The following is a 19,274-nucleotide window of genomic DNA, read 5'->3' on the forward strand; positions in this document are numbered from 1 at the left end:
CAGAAATATCCATTCATGTAATTCTTGAATTCTGCAGATCGTCACTGAGCACTGTCGTCTCAGGTAAACAAAATAAATACTACAATGAGGTGTTAGAAGGTTGTACATTATATTTCAAAACTATCAGCCTTAGACACTGATGTTATGGGGACTTTAAAAAAATCACTTGTCATTTTCCTTAGCAATTTATTTTATTGAAAGGAGTGTTATACCATGGCCACATGCCTATATTCTGCACATCCATTTTATGAGCAACAGGCAAATGGCAATACTTTTGTTTCTCTAGTTGATGTGGATGTATATGGAGTATCTCTTCCAATTTCTACTATCCATGTATTTAGTGGGGTATAAAAAACAGATTGAGATAGTAACTTGACTCATTTAAAACGTGTTGAATTGTGGTTTTTCTAAACCTGGAAATTAAGTAACACTTCAGAAATATTTTCATTACACCAGATGGAATAAGATAGTTTAATTATCCAGGAAAAGCTTTCATTGAAAAGCCCTCATTCTTCAGTGTCAAGTAACTGAAGTATTTGCTTATTTAGAAAAGATATTCTGTTTACAAAGACCTTATTTTATTGTGTTAGAAAAGCATTATAGCACAGTTTTTGAGAGCACAGTTATTAATTTGGTTTGATAGGCCAGAATTCAATTCCTTATTGAATGAATTGGAGCATATTGCTTAAATTATCTGAGTATCAGTTTTCTCATGTTTAAAATGCAACTATTAAAAGGGGTTTTTTTGGTGGGAATCAAATTATATAATTAATTTAAAATGTTTAGCACATTTTGGAACACTTTTGGTAAGGATTTGATAAGCAATAACTATTGATGTTTTTATATTATCAAGTACTTTATATTATCATTTATTTTATGTTATCCATTTAGTTTTTAACCCATTTAAAGGGCCAAAATACTGAATTAGTGTTAAAAATGGCTTCTGTAAATGAGTAAAGTGATGATAATCATTCTAGTAAATTCTTAAATTTCATATGCCCATCGATCTTAAATGAGACAGAATTACCTTTTCTCTTTGTTCATTTTTTTTAAGTGATAAACTTAATTAGACATAGTAATCCATGCCTTCGTAGGACAGGAGTTGAAAGGACTGTATTCATCTTTTTACATACAAACTAAGGGAAATTTCTCATTCATTTAACCTTCTATTTGTTTATAGCATTTCTATGACCCCATAAGCTTTTATTTCATGAGAAAAAGGGTTAAAAAACACAATTCAAACTCCTTAGAATAATACTCAGAAGCCTGTGGCTTCCTGTTCTGCACTGCTAAAATTCAGGGTCCTCTTTGTCAAAAGAGTCTCATCCTTCCTCCTACGGCCCTGGTGTTTATTGGAAATTATCTCGGCTTTTCCTCCAGAGAGGTATCTCAGATCCCCTAGACTAGATGACTCTACCTGACAAGTCTATCTCTATAGCATTTAGGAGACCTGGAGCAGCAATGTCACTCTATCCACTGAATCAACTGGCACTAGAGGCAAGACAAGATTGTGATTAGGTAGTAAAAGTAATTACTTCATCTTATGGTATTTAACTTCATGATAGAAAGGCAAGAGCTCTGGCATTCAGGATCTATGAGTTGTTATAGTGTATTTCATGCAATAAATGATAAATAAGTTTTGTAGTTATAACTTGAGTCCTACTTCCAGATATTGGTAAAGTGTTGTAGTTATCTAGATGAATGTAATACAGCTTTAGTGTGACATTAATAAGTTTGGAAAACTATGTTTTTGAATGAATATATGAAATATTAAATATTTGGAAGACTATTAACAGGAAAATTCATGCTGTTCCATAATAGAAATGGGAAATGCATGAAAAAAGTACTATGAACTGTAATTTCTACACAGTAATATTACTTGTCAATATTACAAAATAGCAGTTTCCTCGGAAAGGGATCTCTAAGTTGTCTTTATTATTTTGACAGTATTTTATTTTGTAAGTAATGATTATTATCCTTAGAATATTAACAATTATCCATTGTGTAAGAATCAAAAAGAGAAGAGAGATCTCATTCTTCAAAAAAATGTAGTATTGGGCTTCCCTGGTGGCGAAGTGGTTGAGAGTCCGCCTGCTGCTGCAGGGGACACGGGTTCGTGCCCTGGTTCTGGAGGATCCCACATGCCATGGAGAGGCTGGGCCCGTGAGCCACGGCCGCTGGGCCTGCGCGTCCGGAGCCTGTGCTCTGCAATGGGAGAGGCCACAACAGTGAGAGGCCCGCGTACCGCAAAAAAAAAAAAAAAAAAAATGTAGAATAATGATACTCCTCAATTTCTATTTTATTCATCTAAGATGATAAATGTTGCCCATTACAGATAAATCTATATAAGACTAAGGAAGAATGAGCTCATGGGGTCTATGGTGGTTATTTTGAAAATGAAAAAAGTACCAACTATCACAATTTTGTTTAAAAAAAAGAGAAATATTTGCCCAGGGAAAGAACATTCAGGGGAAGTTAAAAAACAAGACAAGAAATTTTGAACCCTACAGCAAAATATCTGAAAAGGCTGACATAGTTTTTCAATTATGAAATAAACTCCAAGAGCTATTTAATAATACTTATGCCTATGGAAAACTAAAAGTAAGAGAGCTGGATAGGTTTATTTAAAATTATTCATTTTATCCTGTTTACTTATTTACAAATAGTTGCTTATTTATAGATATTAACTTTCATGGTAATTTTGAACAAATGCAAGTTTTTATCATTCCTTACATTTTGAGTACTGCTGCCTTTTCATGAATCAAAAGACAGAACATAAAAGTAGATTAGAGGTGATGTATGTACATTTAATAGGCATAGATTGTGGTGATGGTTTAAAGGGTATATACTTATCTCCAAATTCATCAAGTTGTATACATTAAATATGTACAGCTTTTTGTTTGTCAATCATACTTTAATAGAGTGATTTTAAAAAAGGAAAAAATAGAGTTGTCATTATTCCTCTCCTTTTATTTTCTCAATGTTTAAAATAAGCATCTAAATTGAAGTATAACATACATATAGAAAACTGCATATATCATGAGTGTTCAGCTCAATGCATTTTCACAAAGTGAACATAGAATTTTAACCACTTCCCAGATTAAGAAAAGCAAAACAAAACAAAACCCTGTCCCTAACCCTCAGTAGCTCTGCTCTTGCACCATCCCAGTCACAACCCATCCTGCCTTTCCTTAAGGTAACTTTGTATTCCACAAATAAGTTTTTCTGTTTTTAATCATCATATACATGGGATATTACAACAGTAGTTTTTTTTATTTTTTAAGCCATTATAGGGCTGTGTGATGACATCTCATTGCAGTTTTAATTTTTATTTCCATGTGACTAATGAGGTCTAGCAACTTTTCATAATTGTGTCAAATATAATTGAATTGTATAATTGAATTATACAATTCATAATTGTAGTTGAATATCTTATCTTGTGAAGTACCCAGGTACTGTATGTCTTTTCCTCATTTGTAATGACAGCTTATTTCTTTTTCTTGATTTATAGGCATTTCTATGTACTCTGGATACAAGTCCTTTGTTAATGATATTATCTGTATATATCTTCTTCAATCTGTGGCTTGTCTTTGAACGTTTTGATGTTGTCTTTGGATAGATAAAGTTCTTAAATTTAATTAGGTCCATTGACCAAATATTCATAATCATCTTTTTAAAAATCATCATAAAGGTATTTGTCTATGTTATCTTCTAGAATCTTTATTGTTTTACCTGTCGTATGTCAATCTATAATCCACTTGGAGGTGATTTTTTTGTGGATTCTGGGAGGAGAGGATCAAGATTATTTTTTTAATGGCTCTTTAACTCAGTTTAATTTATTGAAATGACTGTCATTCTCCCACTGCTTTATGGGACCAACTTTGTCAGAAGCCCAGTGTCCATAAATGTGTGGGTGTGTTTCTGAATTTTCCATGCTGATTACGGCTCTGGATAGCCTCGTGATATTACAGCAGTGCTTTAGTGAAACCTTTATAAGAAATCTTGATGTCTGGTAGGAAAAGTTCTCTAGTTTTGTTCTTTTTCTTCAATATCTTACTGTCTAGTCCAGGCCCATTGCATTTATATATACATTTTAGATTCAACCTGCTAATTTTTAAAAATTCTAAAATTGAGTTGAGATTATATTAATCTATAGGTCAATTTGAGAGGACTTGATATCTTTACACAGTTGAGTCTTCAGTGCATGAACATCAACTATTTATACCTTCTTAAAATTTCCTCAGTAACATAATGCAGTTTTCTAAGTAGAGATGTACAAAACTTTCATTATATTCCTATCTACAAAATTTATGGGTTTTCAATGCTATATTTTTATTTTGAATAAATTTTATTCCCTAATTGCTTGTTGATAGTAAATGGAAGTACACAGTTTTTGTATAGTTTGTTATATGTAATGACATAAGCCTCTTGGAGGCTAAGGTTTTCATGAGCTGACAGTAATGACAGTAATATATATGTCTGTGTGAGGAAAAATTATCTTGGAGGAGACAAATTCCATCCACAGAGAAACCAGCTGTTTCATCATTTTCTTCTCTGACTCCTCTTTTCATTGCCCATTTCTTCAGAAGTCAGTTTACTACATTGTTGTAAACGTTAAGAACAATCCTGTGTTTGGCCTATAGCAAACCCTCTTATAGACATCAACAGCAGAAAAAGCTGTTGTTATATATGATGCTGCCACTGATTAATCTTTCTGAATAGCTAGTGCTTTCTTTTTTTCATTAACGCATAAGAGAGACTCAATATCTATGCAAACTGTGCAAGAAACAGTTCAGGTTGCAGTGGAACAATATTTACTAATGAAAGATCTCTAACAGAGAAGACTCCTTGATGTGTAATTCAAAGATGACTGCTGAAAATTGCCCTGTTCTGTGAGATGCATACTGAAAGTACAAACTGTGCTATTGTTTTTTAGTTAGGCATGATATTATTTCGTGAATATATTTTCATGCATATAAACTGTGTAAAATTATACCTAAAATGGGAGAAAAATCTAATTTCTATGAGCAGGGAAAACAGATCATGCTATGCAGTCACTGCTGGTGGTATAGTAATAGCCTGAGAAGACCCCTGCCACTCTAGCAAGAAACAAACAGGCAGCTCTTAAAAATTGAGTGTGGATCCCCTCCAAGATGAAACAGTATAATTCAGTCTCTGGTGGCCTTGACCAAAGAGGAGGCAGACAATTACAAAGGAAACCAGAAAGGAAAATAAAAGAGCCATGGAAGAATTAAAATACTTTGGAGACACACATGGAAGAACAATACTTTATTCCTGCTTTGAAAATAAAATTCTATAATAAAATACCCTTTTATAGATACGCAGATATAGTCTTACCAAATTGTATCAGTTGCTTTCAATCTCTTATTCTTGTTTACAATATGTACACATTTGCCTACTATGAATTGTAAAGTATAAGAAGGGTTATGTTTGGATATAGAGATACATTTGGGACTTTATAGAAGAAAGGCGAGAAGTTTGAGTGGAAACAATAGGAGTTTGTTAATATAGCACCATCATTGTGTACCTAGCATGTGTCTAGCTCTTAGGTCCCTCATTTAACCTTTACCCAAATCCTTTGAGTTACGTATTTCATCCTCATCCTACATATCAGGGTGTTAAGTGATATGTGAGGGTCATGCACATTAGGTAACAAAAGTCAGAATCAACCCACATTGTCTGAATTCATATGTCCTTTTTCCACAATACAAAAAAACTTTGTATTGTATGCATGTGATTTGATTACATTTACATATTAGATATTGGCCCTTTTCCCCCATTGTATTGACACACATTCCTATTCCAAATCCTTATCATTTTATTTCCTTTTTCTCCTTCCCTCAAAAATATATATTAGTGTATAAACACAGGCCCCATAATACCAAATGATTTTAACTGATTAAAAGGAACTGATTTAAGGAGCAGGATTTGATGGAGGAAGATTATTTTTAACATGGGCATATTATATTGATAGTGAAGTCCTAATCCATTTAGTCCTTTTATTCAATGTACATGAAGGGTCACATGTGTAAGATGAAGAAGATTCAAGAATGAAATGTGTCCTTGAGTCGCTTCTGGAAATGACACTGGCACTAAGATAAAATATTTCATAAATGAAAACAGATATCATTTTCAGGATATGCTTTGCAGTAATAATTTTTGGGTTGACATAGAAAAGGCACGTGACATTTCCCTTTGATTGTGCTTATTTTCCTATAACTCTTGTACCCTTCTGTCAAAATGTTTTTTATTCATTTTTGCAAATCATGTCACAAATGATGTAAAAAAATGTCCAAGATACATTATGAGTGTTGAATACTGAAAAGCATTTTCCTCCACTATTATTGTTTTCATATCAAATAATTGGGATCATAAAACTATATAAAGTAGTCACTATTAGAGAATTTTATATGAATAGGATTTTATTCCTTAATTCTAAAACTAATCACTTAACCCTACAGATGTGTAGTCCTAATCGCTTACTGCGAAAAGAAGTAGTATAAGGTGCCAATGTTGTTGCTTTAAGATTAATCTGGTAGCAGTCTCACTGACCCATTGATTATTTTTCTTTAATATTTAAAAGAGAAGAGGGTGAATTTAACCGCAGTGATTGTTTGCTAAACCCTTTGATATTTTGAAAGACTGAGATCTATTATAAGGAATCATATGAGAAACAGAGATTTATTGGATCATCTTCAATGTCCTGGATGTAATTAGTGAGTTGGGGACTGACCTCAACAGCTAGAGCAATATTTCTTTCTTTAGGGCTTCCAATCTCCTCTCTTCTGAAACATCAGCAGAAGTTATAAATTTTAGTCATTGTTTTCTGAGTGTCTGATGGATTCCTTCAAACCTGAGCCTCAATTCTCTGATGCTAGTGGAACCATTTAATAGTTTAAAAAATAAATACAAAGAGAAAAATGTGACAAGTGTGACAGGATTAATGAGTTAGTCTAGATTCTTTTTGATATATCACTAATGATAAAACAATAATAGTGTTTTTCTCTCCTGATCCTTTCTGGAAATTTTTTTACCTTATATAAAATCCCTATGCCTATATTTGTTCTTTAGTGGATAGGATGTTATATCATGAAATTCACAGATTAATACAATACTAAACCCTAAGTTGCTTTTATAAATTTTTCCATTCTTTGGCATAAGAAACAGCACAAATTCCTCACGATAGGGTTCTAAGACCTGGAACCTCAGCATCTTGAGAGCATGTCAGTGTTGAATAAATGTTGTATATTACCTTGAAGACAGGGAATTATCAAGGAAGGACTGGAGTGAGGGAGTAAAATAATCTGGTTAGAGGGCTATACCACTTTCTGTAATAAAAATCCTTTCTTAAAATAACAAAATAGCAGAGACTCTCAAATTATAGTAGCCATGTTGTTTAGTGTCCCTTATGAACATGATATAGAAACACAATTAGTTTTGCATATGGCCCACTGTTTAGAATGTATTGATCTCATCTAATCCATTTTTCATTAAGAAAAATGAAACTGAAATTCAGAGTGCCCAAGTTACCTAGCTAGTCAATGGTAGAATTTGAGCTGGAATATTTATTTTCCAAATCCTGTTCTTGTGTTATTTGATCTATTTATTTTGTAGATTGGATATGATATAATGTGAAAAAATTAATGTGTTATAAATTAAAGTAATGTAATAATTATCTGTAGTCTATAATGCATTAACATGTTTAAGGATAAAGATGGGGACAAAGTAAGACTAATTTTTTAGTGATTCATGATAAATATGGTGGCTTAAAATAGGGGAATGGCAGTGGGGGAGCAATTCTTAGGTCTAACGGTGCTCATCATATTGGATATAGATAGCAGTTATAGGGATAAAGAGAATGTATTGGTGTTCCAGTTTCTAACTTGGACATTTGGAGCACTGCTAGCATGATTATTATAGATTTAGAATATGGGAGAAAGCTTGGTAGAAAACAATTCATTTTGTATTTGCATCTGAGGTATGTATGTGAGTATCCAAGTACATTTGGATATCTAGATGTGAAGCTTAGGGAGAAAGATATAGGCTTGTGATTTAAATTCACGTTTAAACGGTATATCAATTGTAATTGAATACAGAGATTGGGAGGATGAAATAATCACCATCTGAGACACATCAACTACAGTTTTCCCTTGCTATCCATGAGTGGGAAATGGTTCCAGGACTCCCCTCAGACACCAAAATCCACTCCACAGATGCTCAAGTGCTTTATATAAAATGGCATAGTACTTGCATATAACCTACACATATCCTCCCATATACTTTAAATCATCTCTAGGTAATTTATAATACCTAGTACCATGTAAATGCTGTGTAGATAGTTGCCAGGTGTGTGGCAAATTCAAGTTTTGCTTTTTGAAACTTTCTGGAATTTAAAAAGAAAATATTTTCAATCTGCAGTTGGTAGAGTCCACAGATGCAGAACCTTTAAATACAAAGCACCCAATGTATAAAGTTCAGTGAGAAGCAGATATCAACAGAAAGGATCATAAGACTTAAAGGTAAAAAACTAGCAAAGAAATGAAAATGAAAAGAAAAATCTTTCAAAAGAAGGTTGTATTCTACAGTTTGCAGCTTAGAGGCTGAATAAAAGAACTGAAAATTATGCATTTGCTTAATGACAAATATATATTGGTGAATTTAATGAGAACATTTTCTGTGAAGTGGTTACAGAGAAGAAGCCAGGATGAGGTACACTGAGGTGTTAGCATGAGAGCTAGAGAAATGAATGAAGAAACCTTGTTGAATATGTGCGGGCATGAAAATGAAGAAAGAAAGAGGGTGGTAGCTGACTGGTAATAGAGAGTTGAATGGATAGCCGTGGTAATGCACCTTGTGTACCTCCTACTACCTGGAGCATAATTGACAAAGGGCCCCAGGTTCTGAGCTTTAAAGTCCATCACAGCATTTACACACCTCCTCTAAGCTTCACCTTATCAACATGAGTGTGTCAGAAATACTAGAGTAGGCCATTCTGGAGAGGCAGGGACAGACTTGGGCTCAAGGACTCCCTGATGACTTCGTTGAATGTTTATTACATTGCACAACTTCCACCCAGCCTTCTCTCCTCTTCTTCACTAAGGATCAAACTGCATCACTCTCAGCCTTCCCTCGGCTCTTTCCCCGTTTCCTTTCACACGGTCCTTCCTCTAATATAATCTTTGCATGCTTACTTCTTTGGGTCTGCATCTCAGAGCACCTGGCAAACATATCAAGCAAGGGATATTTTTATGGTAAGTTTCACATTCATTTGGAGGTAGAGAGACTATTTAGGGAAAAAAGAATGAGAACATAGGAAATCTCTTTCCTATGGACTGAGAGTTACAGAAAACAAAGTTGCAACTTTTGAGAAGGTAAGGAGCTAGGGAACAAGGGGAAGTTATGTTTGAGAGAAGACACATTGCAATCCATATGGTACGAAACTTCTGAGGAAGAAGAGGAAGTAGAAGGTTTTACTTACTAGGCTGTGATAAAGGAGAGGAAACTCATAGGGTTTAGACTTCCCTTAGGGTTTTGTTTTTGTTTGCTTTTTTGGGGGGATAAGAACATTTAACATGACAGGTACCTTTTCAGCAAATTTTTAAGTACAGAATGCAGTACTGTTAAGTAATAGGCACAGTGTTGTACAGCACCTCTCTAGAACTTATTCATCTGGCATAACTGAAACTTTATGTTGTTGAAAACCAATTCCCCATTAATCCCTCCCTCCAGCCTCTGGCAACCACCATTCTACTCTTTGTTCCTGTGAGCTTTAGATACCTCATGTATAGAGACATGTATGGTATTTGTTCTTCTGTGACTAGCTTATTTCACTTAGCAAATGCCCTCCAGATTCATCCATACTGTTGCATATGGCATTAGATTTTGAAAGAAACAGTTTCTAGACAACTCCTAGTGGATACTGGTTTGTAAGAATCAGGGCACCAGTGGCCAGATGCTTGCTATCTTGCCATTCTGGCAAAGATCCTGCTCATCAGATTCCCTCAAGTATAAAACAGAGGCTGCTGTGTTCAAATGCCTGGTCTAGGATCTGACAGAGTTAAAGAAATGACCACTGTAGACTCTGGCATGAGGAGGAAAGGACAGGCAGAATCTGCTGGTGGAGAGCCTCATGTTTAGGTTAAAGTGGAAATCTTACTGGTCAGAAGTGCTACAAATGCAGAGCTGTGTCTACAGTTTTATGCAATATTTTAACCCATTAGCATTAACATCAACAAAATTTAATAAACAATTCAAATTATATAAAAGGAGGCCTTGTCTTATTTGTATGGATTTGGAAGAAAATAGCAAAATATTCTAACTTGGATGAAAACATAGCTGAAAATCTTTCAAATAAATAATATTCATATTTTTGAGGAAATTTTAGAATTGCTTGGTCCGAATGGGTACTTGGGGAATCAAAGTTTTTTTTTGAAAACTCTGTTGCTGTCAGGTTGTGATGAATCAGCTGCTTTACCATTACTAGCACTAAGAGTGATCCAAGTTTAGAAAATTCAATACATAAGAATGTCTGACTTAGCCATTTTAAAACAAATATTTATGTTGAACTTTGTGGTAGGGGCTGTCAGGATGCAGCATGCATTGTGGAAACATGTGAATCAGAAGCCTACAGATCCCAGGTCTAGAATAAGGAAAATGATGAAAAACTAAATGGTGATGATATTAAAGTGTAATTTCATATTATAAACGAGCATTTAAATCATCAACTCTGAAGTATCTCCTGGTGATAGAAAGAGTGACTATGCATTTGGGATGAGGGAAAAATTCAAATAAATAATTACATCCAGCTTTCTGTATGAATAATAAGTAGAAATGTACATGAATGGGTGGGTTAATTTCAATTAAAAAAAGTTTGAGGGAGCATAATGAAAACGAAAAGTACCCATATTCAACCTTTAATACCATAAGATATAAGTCTAATTTCTTACTAGCTCTATGTTTTTAAAGGAGGCCTTGTCTTGAGATAGCCTCATCCACCAGACGGCACACAGCAGAAACAAGAAGAACTACAATTCTGCAAGCTGTGGAAGGAAAACCACATTCACAGAAAGATAGACAAAATGGAAAGGCAGAGGACTTTCTACCAGATGAAGGAACAAGATAAAACCCCAGAAAAACAGCTAAATGAAGTGGAGATAGGCAACCTTCTAGAAAAAGAATTCAAAATAATGATAGTGAAGATGATCCAGGACCTTGGAAAAAGAATGGGGGCAAAGATTGAGAAGATGCAAGAAATTAAGTTTAACAAAGACCTAGAAGAATTAAAGAACAAACAGAGATGACCAATACAATAACTGAAATGAAAAATACGCTAGAAGGAATCAATAGCAGAATAACTGAGGTAGAAAAAACGGATAAGTGACCTGGAAGACAGAATGGTGGAATTCACTGCCACGGAACAGAATAAAGAAAAAAGAATGAAAAGAAATGAAGACAGCCTAAGAGACCTCTGGGACAACATTAAATGCAACAACATTCACATTATAGGGGTCCCAGAAGGAGAAGAGAAAGAGAAAGGACCCGAAAAAACATTGGAATAAATTATAGTCAAAAACTTCCTTAACATGGGAAAGGAAATAGCCACCCGAGTCCAGGAAGCACAGACAGTCCCAGGCAGGATAAACCCAAGGAGAAACACGCCATGACACATAGTAATCAAATTGACAAAAATTAAACACAAATAAAAATTATTGAAAGCAACAAGAGAAAAATGACAAATAACATACAAAGGAACTCCCATAAGGTAAACAGCTGATTTCTCAGCAGAAACTCTATAAGCCAGAAGGGAGTGACATGATATATTTAAAGTGATGAAAGGGAAGAACCTACAACCAAGATTACCAGGCAAGGATCTCACTCAGACTTGATGGAGAAATCAAAAGCTTTACAGACAAGCAAAAGCTAAGAGAATTCAGCATCACCAAACCAGCTCTACAACAAATGCTAAAGGAACTTCTCTAAGTGGGAAACACAAGAGAAGAAAAGGACCTACAAAAACAGACCCATAAATAACAATTAAGAAATTGTTAAAAGGAACATACATATCAATAATTACCTTAAACATGAATGAATTAAATGCTCTAACCGAAAGACACAGCCTCGCTGAATGGATACAAAAACAGGACCCATCTATATGCTGTCTACAAGAGACCCACTTCAAACCTAGGGACACATACAGACTGAAAGTGAGGGAATGGAAAAGATATTCCATACAAATGGAAATGAACGAAAGCTGGAGTAGCAATACTCACATCAAATAAAATAGATTTTAAAATAGGGAATGTTACAAGAGACAAGGAAGGACCCTACATAATGATTAAGGGATCAATCCAGGAAGAAGATATAACAATTATAAATATATATGCACCCAACATAGAAGCACCTCAATACATAAGGCAACTACTAACAGCTATAAGAGGAGATCAACAGTAAAACAATAATAGTGGGGGACTTTAACACTTCACTTACACCAATGGACAGATCATCCAGACAGAAAATTAATATGGAAACACAAGCTTTAAATGACACAATAGACCAGATAGATTAAATTGATATTTATAGGACATTCTATCCAAAACCAACAGATTACACTTTCTTCTCAAGTGCACACGGAATATTCTCCAAGACAGATCACATCTTCGGTCACAAATCAAGCCTCAGTAAATATAAGAAAATTGAAATCATATCAGTCATCTTCTCCGACCACAATGCTATGAGGTTAGAAATCAGTTACAGGGGAAAAAACATAAAAAACACAAACACATGGAGGCTAAATGATATGTTACTAAATAACCAAGAGATCACTGAAGAAATCAAAGAGGAAATCAAAAATTACCTAGAGACAAATGACAATGAAAACATGACAATCCAAAAGCTATGGGATGCAGCAAAAGCAGTTCTAAGATGGAAGTTTATAGCAATACAAGCCTACCTCAAGAAACAAGAAAAATCTCAAATAAACAATCTAACCTTACACCTAAAGGAGGTAGAGAAAGAAGAACAAACAAAACCCAAAGTTAGTACAAGGAAAGAAATCATAAAGATCAGAGCAGAAATAAATGAAATAGAAACAAAAAAAACAGTAGCAAAGATCAATAAAACTAAAAGCTGGTTCTTTGAGAAGGTAAACAAAATTGATAAACCTTCAGCCAGACTCATCAAGAAAAAGAGGGAGAGGACTCAAATCAATGAAATTAGAAATGAAAAAGGAGAAGTGACAACAGACACTGCAGAAATACAAAGCATCATCAGAGACTAGTACAGGCAACTCTATGCCAATAAAATGGACAACCTGGAAGAAATGAACAAATTCTTTGAAAGGTATAAAGTTCCAAGACTGAACCAGGAAGAAATAGAAAATATGAACACACCAATCACAAGTAATGAAATTGAAACTGTGATTAAAAACCTTCCAACAAACAAAAGTCCAGGACCAGATGGCTTCACAGGTGAATACTATCAAACATTTAGAGAAGAGATAACACCCATCCTTCTCAAACTCTTCCAAAAAATTGCAGAGGGAGGAATACTCCCAAACTCATTCTATGAAGCCACCATCACCCTGATACCAAAACCAGACAAAGATACTACAAAAAAAGAAAATTATAGACCAATATCACTGATGAATATAGATACAAAAATCCTCAACAAAATGCAAATAGAATCGAACAACACATTAAAAGGATCATATACCATGATCAAGTGGGATTTATCCCAGGGATGCAAGGATTCTTCAATACTCACAAATCAATAAATGTGATACTCCATATTAACAAATTGAAGAATAAAAACCATATGATCATCTCAGTAGATGCAGGAAAAGCTTTTGACAGAATTCAACTCCCATTTATGATAAAAACCCTCCAGAAAGTGGGCCTAGGGGGAACCTACCTCAACATAATAAAGGCCATGTACGAGAAACCCACAGCAAACATCATTCTCAATGGTGAAAAACTGAAAGCATTTCCTCTAAGATCAGGAACAAGACAAGGATGTCCACTCTGGCCACTGTTATACAACATAGTTTTGGAAGTCCTAGCCATGGCAATCAGAAGAAAAAGGAATACAGATTGGAAAAGAAGAAGTAAAACTGTCACTGCAGATGACATGATAGTATACATAAAGAATACTAAAGTTGTCACCAGAAAACTACTAGATCTAATCAAAGAATTTGGTAAAGTTGCAGGATACAAAATTAATGCACAGAAGTATCTTGCACTCCTATACACTAACAATGAAAGATCAGAAAGAGAAATTAAGTAAACACTCCCATTCACCATTGCAACAAAAAGAATAAAATACCTAGGAATAAACCTACCTAAAAGGTAAAAACCTGTACTCAGAAAACTATAAGACACTGATGAAAGAAATTAAAGATGATACCAACAGATGGAGAGATATACCATGTTCTTGGATTGGAAGAATCAATACTGTGAAAATGAGTATACTACCCAAAGCAATCTAGAGTTTCAATGCAATCCTTATCAAATTACCAGTGGCATTTTTTTTATAGAACTAGAACAAAAAATCTTAAAATTTGTATGGAGACACAAAAGACCCCAAATAGCCAAAGCAGTCTTGAGGGAAAAAAACGGAGCTGGAGGAATCAGACTCCTGGACTTCAGACTGTACTACAAAGCTACAGTAATCAAGACAATAAGGTACTGGCACAAAAACAGAAATATTGATCAATGGAACTGGATAGAAAACCGAGAGATAAACCCACTCACTTATGGTCAACTAATCTATGACAAAGGAGGCAACTATGTAAAATGGAGAAAAGACAGTCTCTTCAATAAGTGGTGCTGGGAAAACGGTACAGCTACATGTAAAAGAATGAAATTAGAACACTCCCTAACACCATACACAAAAATAAACTCAAAATGGATTAGAGACCTAAATCTAAGACCGGACACTAGAAAACTCATAGAGAAAACATACGAAGAACACTCTTTGACATAAATCACAGGAAGACCTTTTTTGGTCCACCTCCTAGAGTAATGGAAATAAAAACAAAAATAAACAAATGGGACCTAATGAAACTTAAAAGCTTTTGCCAAGCCAATGAAACTACAAACAAAATGAAAAGATAACCCTTAGAATCGGAGAAAATATTTGCAAACAAATCAACCGACAAAGGATTAATCTCCAAAATATATAAACAGCTCAAGCAGCTCAATATTAAAAAAACAAGCAACCCAATCCAAAAATGGGCAGAAGACCTAAATAGACATTTCTGCAAAGGAGACATACAGATGGCCAAGAAGCACATGAAAAGCTGCTCAACATCACTAATTATTAGAGAAATGGAAATTAAAACTACAATGAGGTATCACCTCACACCAGTTAGAATGGGCATCATTAGAAAATCTACAAACAACAAATGCTGCCGAGGGTGTGGAGAAAAGGGAACCCTCTTGCACTGTTGGTGGGAATGTAAATTGATACAGCCACTATGGAGAACAGTATGGAGGTTCCTTAAAAAATGAAAAATAGAACTACCATACGGCCCAGCAATCCCACTACTGGGCATATACCCAGAGAAAACCACAATTGAAAAAGACACATACACCGCAATGTTCATTGCAGCCCCATTTACAATAGCCAGGTCATGGAAGCAACCTAAATGCCCATCGACAGACGAATGGATAAAGAATATGTGGTACATATATACAATGGAATATTACTCAGCCATAAAAAGGAACAAAATTGGGTCATTTGTAGAGATGTGGATGGATCTAGAGACTGTCATACAGAGTGAAGTAAGTCATAAAGAGAAAAACAAATATCGTATGTTAATGCATATGTGTGGAACTTAGAAAAATGGTACAGATGAACTGGTTTGCAGGGCAGAAATAGAGAGACACAGATGTAGAGAACAAACGTATGGACACCAAGGGCGGGAAGTGTCGGGGGAGGTGGGCTGGTGGTGGGATGAATTGGGAGATTAGGATTGACATATATACACTAATATTTATAAAATAGATAACTAATAAGAGCCTGCTGTAAAAAAAAAAATAAAATTCAAAAATTAAAAAAAAGGAGTCCTTGTCTTATTTGTGTGGTTTTTGAAGAAAACAGCAAAATATTCTAAATTGGTTTAAAATATATCTGAAAATAATCTTTTAATTGATATTCATATTTTTGAGACAGTCTTCCATAATTTTTGTCAGTGTGTCTTTCATCTCCACAGAGTTCTGCAGTGGAACAGGAGCATGTGAGACAACATAAAGGGATTCAGTAGTTTTTCTTTATTTACTTACAGTTATTATGAAGTTTTAACATTCTCTGACTTCAGAGTTGCTAAAGGGGTGGTTTTTGTTTAGTTAATTTTTTTAAAATTGTTTTTGGAGGAGATATTGTTAAGTGTGAAAACAAGTAGCCACATTGTCTTCAACTATGTGGAAGTTCCCTCTTCCATTTCATTTTATTGTTGATTATTTTTAGGATACAAGAAACATTTTGATTTTTGTATGTTGAACATTTATCTAGCTACTTAGTTTCCAAGTGGATAAATCTAGTTTGTATATTGTTTCTTATGTCTTAATAATATTTTATATAGTTAGAGTTTATATCACCTTTTGTCCTTTGATATCATCATGCTATTTTCTAACTATTTGTTTTATTCTCACCAAAACCTTTACCTACTAAGTCATAATGCATAACTCCTTCCCACATCCTTTGCTGGCATGGAAATGTGCTCACTTTGCATGTTTGGGTATGGAGGGTGAGTCCTCCTGGTAAGGCAGTTAGATATGCATATCCCTCCCTTCCCCTTTGTCCCATTTTCTCATTCTTTTCTGCTAAATCAAATAGAATGGTAGAATGGTATGACTTTCTTTGTATCTATTTTTACATGATTATTCAATTAAATATTGTTTGTTCCTCTATGGACAATGTTCTCATTTTTGTTTTGAGATTAAATCATTTTAAGAAACTCTTTGTAGCCAGGAGTCTATATATAGAATGCGAAACAAAGAGAATCCCAGGTTCTTGCTAAAGAAATACATTTTGGAATTTAAAGAACACTGTACCAAGCTAATACGTGCAAAAAAGCAATGGGAAAAAGTCTAAAGCTCAGTTGAACAAATGTGAAGGGTAGAGGAATAGGTTGAGAACAATTGAAGAAGAAGGAAAAAAGATCTATACATGATCTAAAAAGAGCTGACCAATCTGTAACTCATCTGGGACTATAACCTATGTAACCTATCTCCAATATCTAGAAATAGAGAGTCAAAACTTCCAAATCAATAGGTTAGGCACTGCAGTGGAAGAGCCAGAAGATTCCAGCTGAAATACAACCCATCCCCTTGATGACAGGGAGCCCAGCAACAGTCATTATGTTGGAATTAGTCCAAGATATCCATCACTGTGTGATCACATTGCTGCCTCTTCCACCAAAAGGTCCTCAAACTTGAAGTTTTTGCTATCTACAAAAAAATATCTTACCCTTGCAGCAAGGAGCCTGGAGTGTATACTGTTTCAAGTTGCTCCAGCACTGCTCTGAAACTGAGCTTTCTTTTTCAGTCTATTGGATAAATACGTACGTGAACCCCTTTCCTGGGGCAAATGTCTCCTTGTCTTTTCTCCTTCAGGTTCAAGGATTACTGAGAAAAGGAAGTCATTTTGTCTTAGATTTTTGCCCAGCGGTTCTTGTTCACAAGCTTTACTTCTGTTAACAGTTTTCTGAATTTCAACTCTTTTCTAATTATAGAGCTCTTTGCATAGGAACCCGAGAGCCCCTCCTATTCACATGCTATCAGATTCCAGTGTATGTGTTAGTAATGTTAAATAAGAACTTCAGCTGTGCATTCTGAAGTCTGTTAACCTGAAATAAGGTACAACAATTAAAAGCTAAACTGCTTTTGGAGAAAATGTTCTACATGAATTGAAATCTAACAAAAACACACAAATAAATACTAACAGAACTATCACTGCAGTAATGATGAATTGATCATTTCCACTGTTTAACTGTATGTATTATGCATAGAAAAATGGGTTTTTTCTTGTTTTTTTGTATAATGTGAGCAGTAGAAATTCTCAAAGAAGCTGAACACACACACACACACACACACACACAAATTAATGATGAATGGTCGTAAGTTTGAGTTAAACCTGTAAATAACTTTACTCCAATCAAATCCCTTTGGAACTTTGATTCATACTTGGAGATTGGTTCCAGGTTAAATACTGTAAAATATAATTTCAGAAAAACTGGTTATGTTTTTCCTTTAGAGCTTGGTTATCTTTTCTGTGGTCACACCCCTTTGAACCATCTGATCATTTGTCTTTTAGTTTTCTCCTATTATTTCTCCCCCTTTTAAGTAAAGACAAATAAATAAACATACCTCCACAACCTTACTCTAATACAAAGGATGGCTAAACTTCTGATTTTGTTTCTTGCATGTCAAATCACTATTTTGGGTCCTGATCATTTTACATACTCTCCAGTGAATTACTCCCACTTTCTCTTTCTCTTGTACGTGTGTGGGTGTGTGGGTGTGCTCAGTGAGGCTTAGAATTAAAGACTCTATTCTACACAATACATCCACTCTATCAAGAGCCAAATTTTTATCATGCTTTGAACCCTCAGGGATCATTGACTTCGAAAGAATATATTATGTTCCAAAGTGGCTCCATACAGCTGTAGAGGAAGGTGTAAAATTGGTCCCAAGAGACTAGTTTATTGATTCAGTGTGGTGTTATTCTGCTGCATACATAAGCAGTTCTTTCTCTCTGGTGCATGAATGTTTGCGTGTGTTTTTGATCAGGCATACTTGGACAAACAGAATTCTGGTATCCTTTCTGTAATTGTTCTCAGGCAATAGTAGAGATGGTATTATCAAAATAAAAACTCATTAATATTTTAAGCTGAAGGCTGTTTTATGATTTTTGCTCCCTTTGAAGTACAAATAAGCAGTAAGTCAGATAAAAAGCATATCCACTATGAATAAATGGCCAGTTCTCTAGGTGCCCTCCAAGCCAAAAGATTTCTAGAATATCAGTTTATTTGTTTAATTGTGGTAATTATCTGGGGGTCTCAGATATAAAGTAAAAATCACATTATAGAAAAATGAAAGTGTATGATCATACACTTGTGTATGAATACCTGATCTACTTATATATATACACAAGTAGATATAAAACATTCATCCTAATGTTCTCAAAGAAATCTGAATTCCTAGATATGGTTGCAGCTCTTTTAACCTTTCCCCTGAACAATCTAACTATGCAAA

The sequence above is a fragment of the Hyperoodon ampullatus genome (genome assembly GCF_949752795.1).
Source record: "Hyperoodon ampullatus genome assembly, chromosome: 9".
Taxonomy (NCBI): Eukaryota; Metazoa; Chordata; class Mammalia; order Artiodactyla; family Ziphiidae; genus Hyperoodon; species Hyperoodon ampullatus.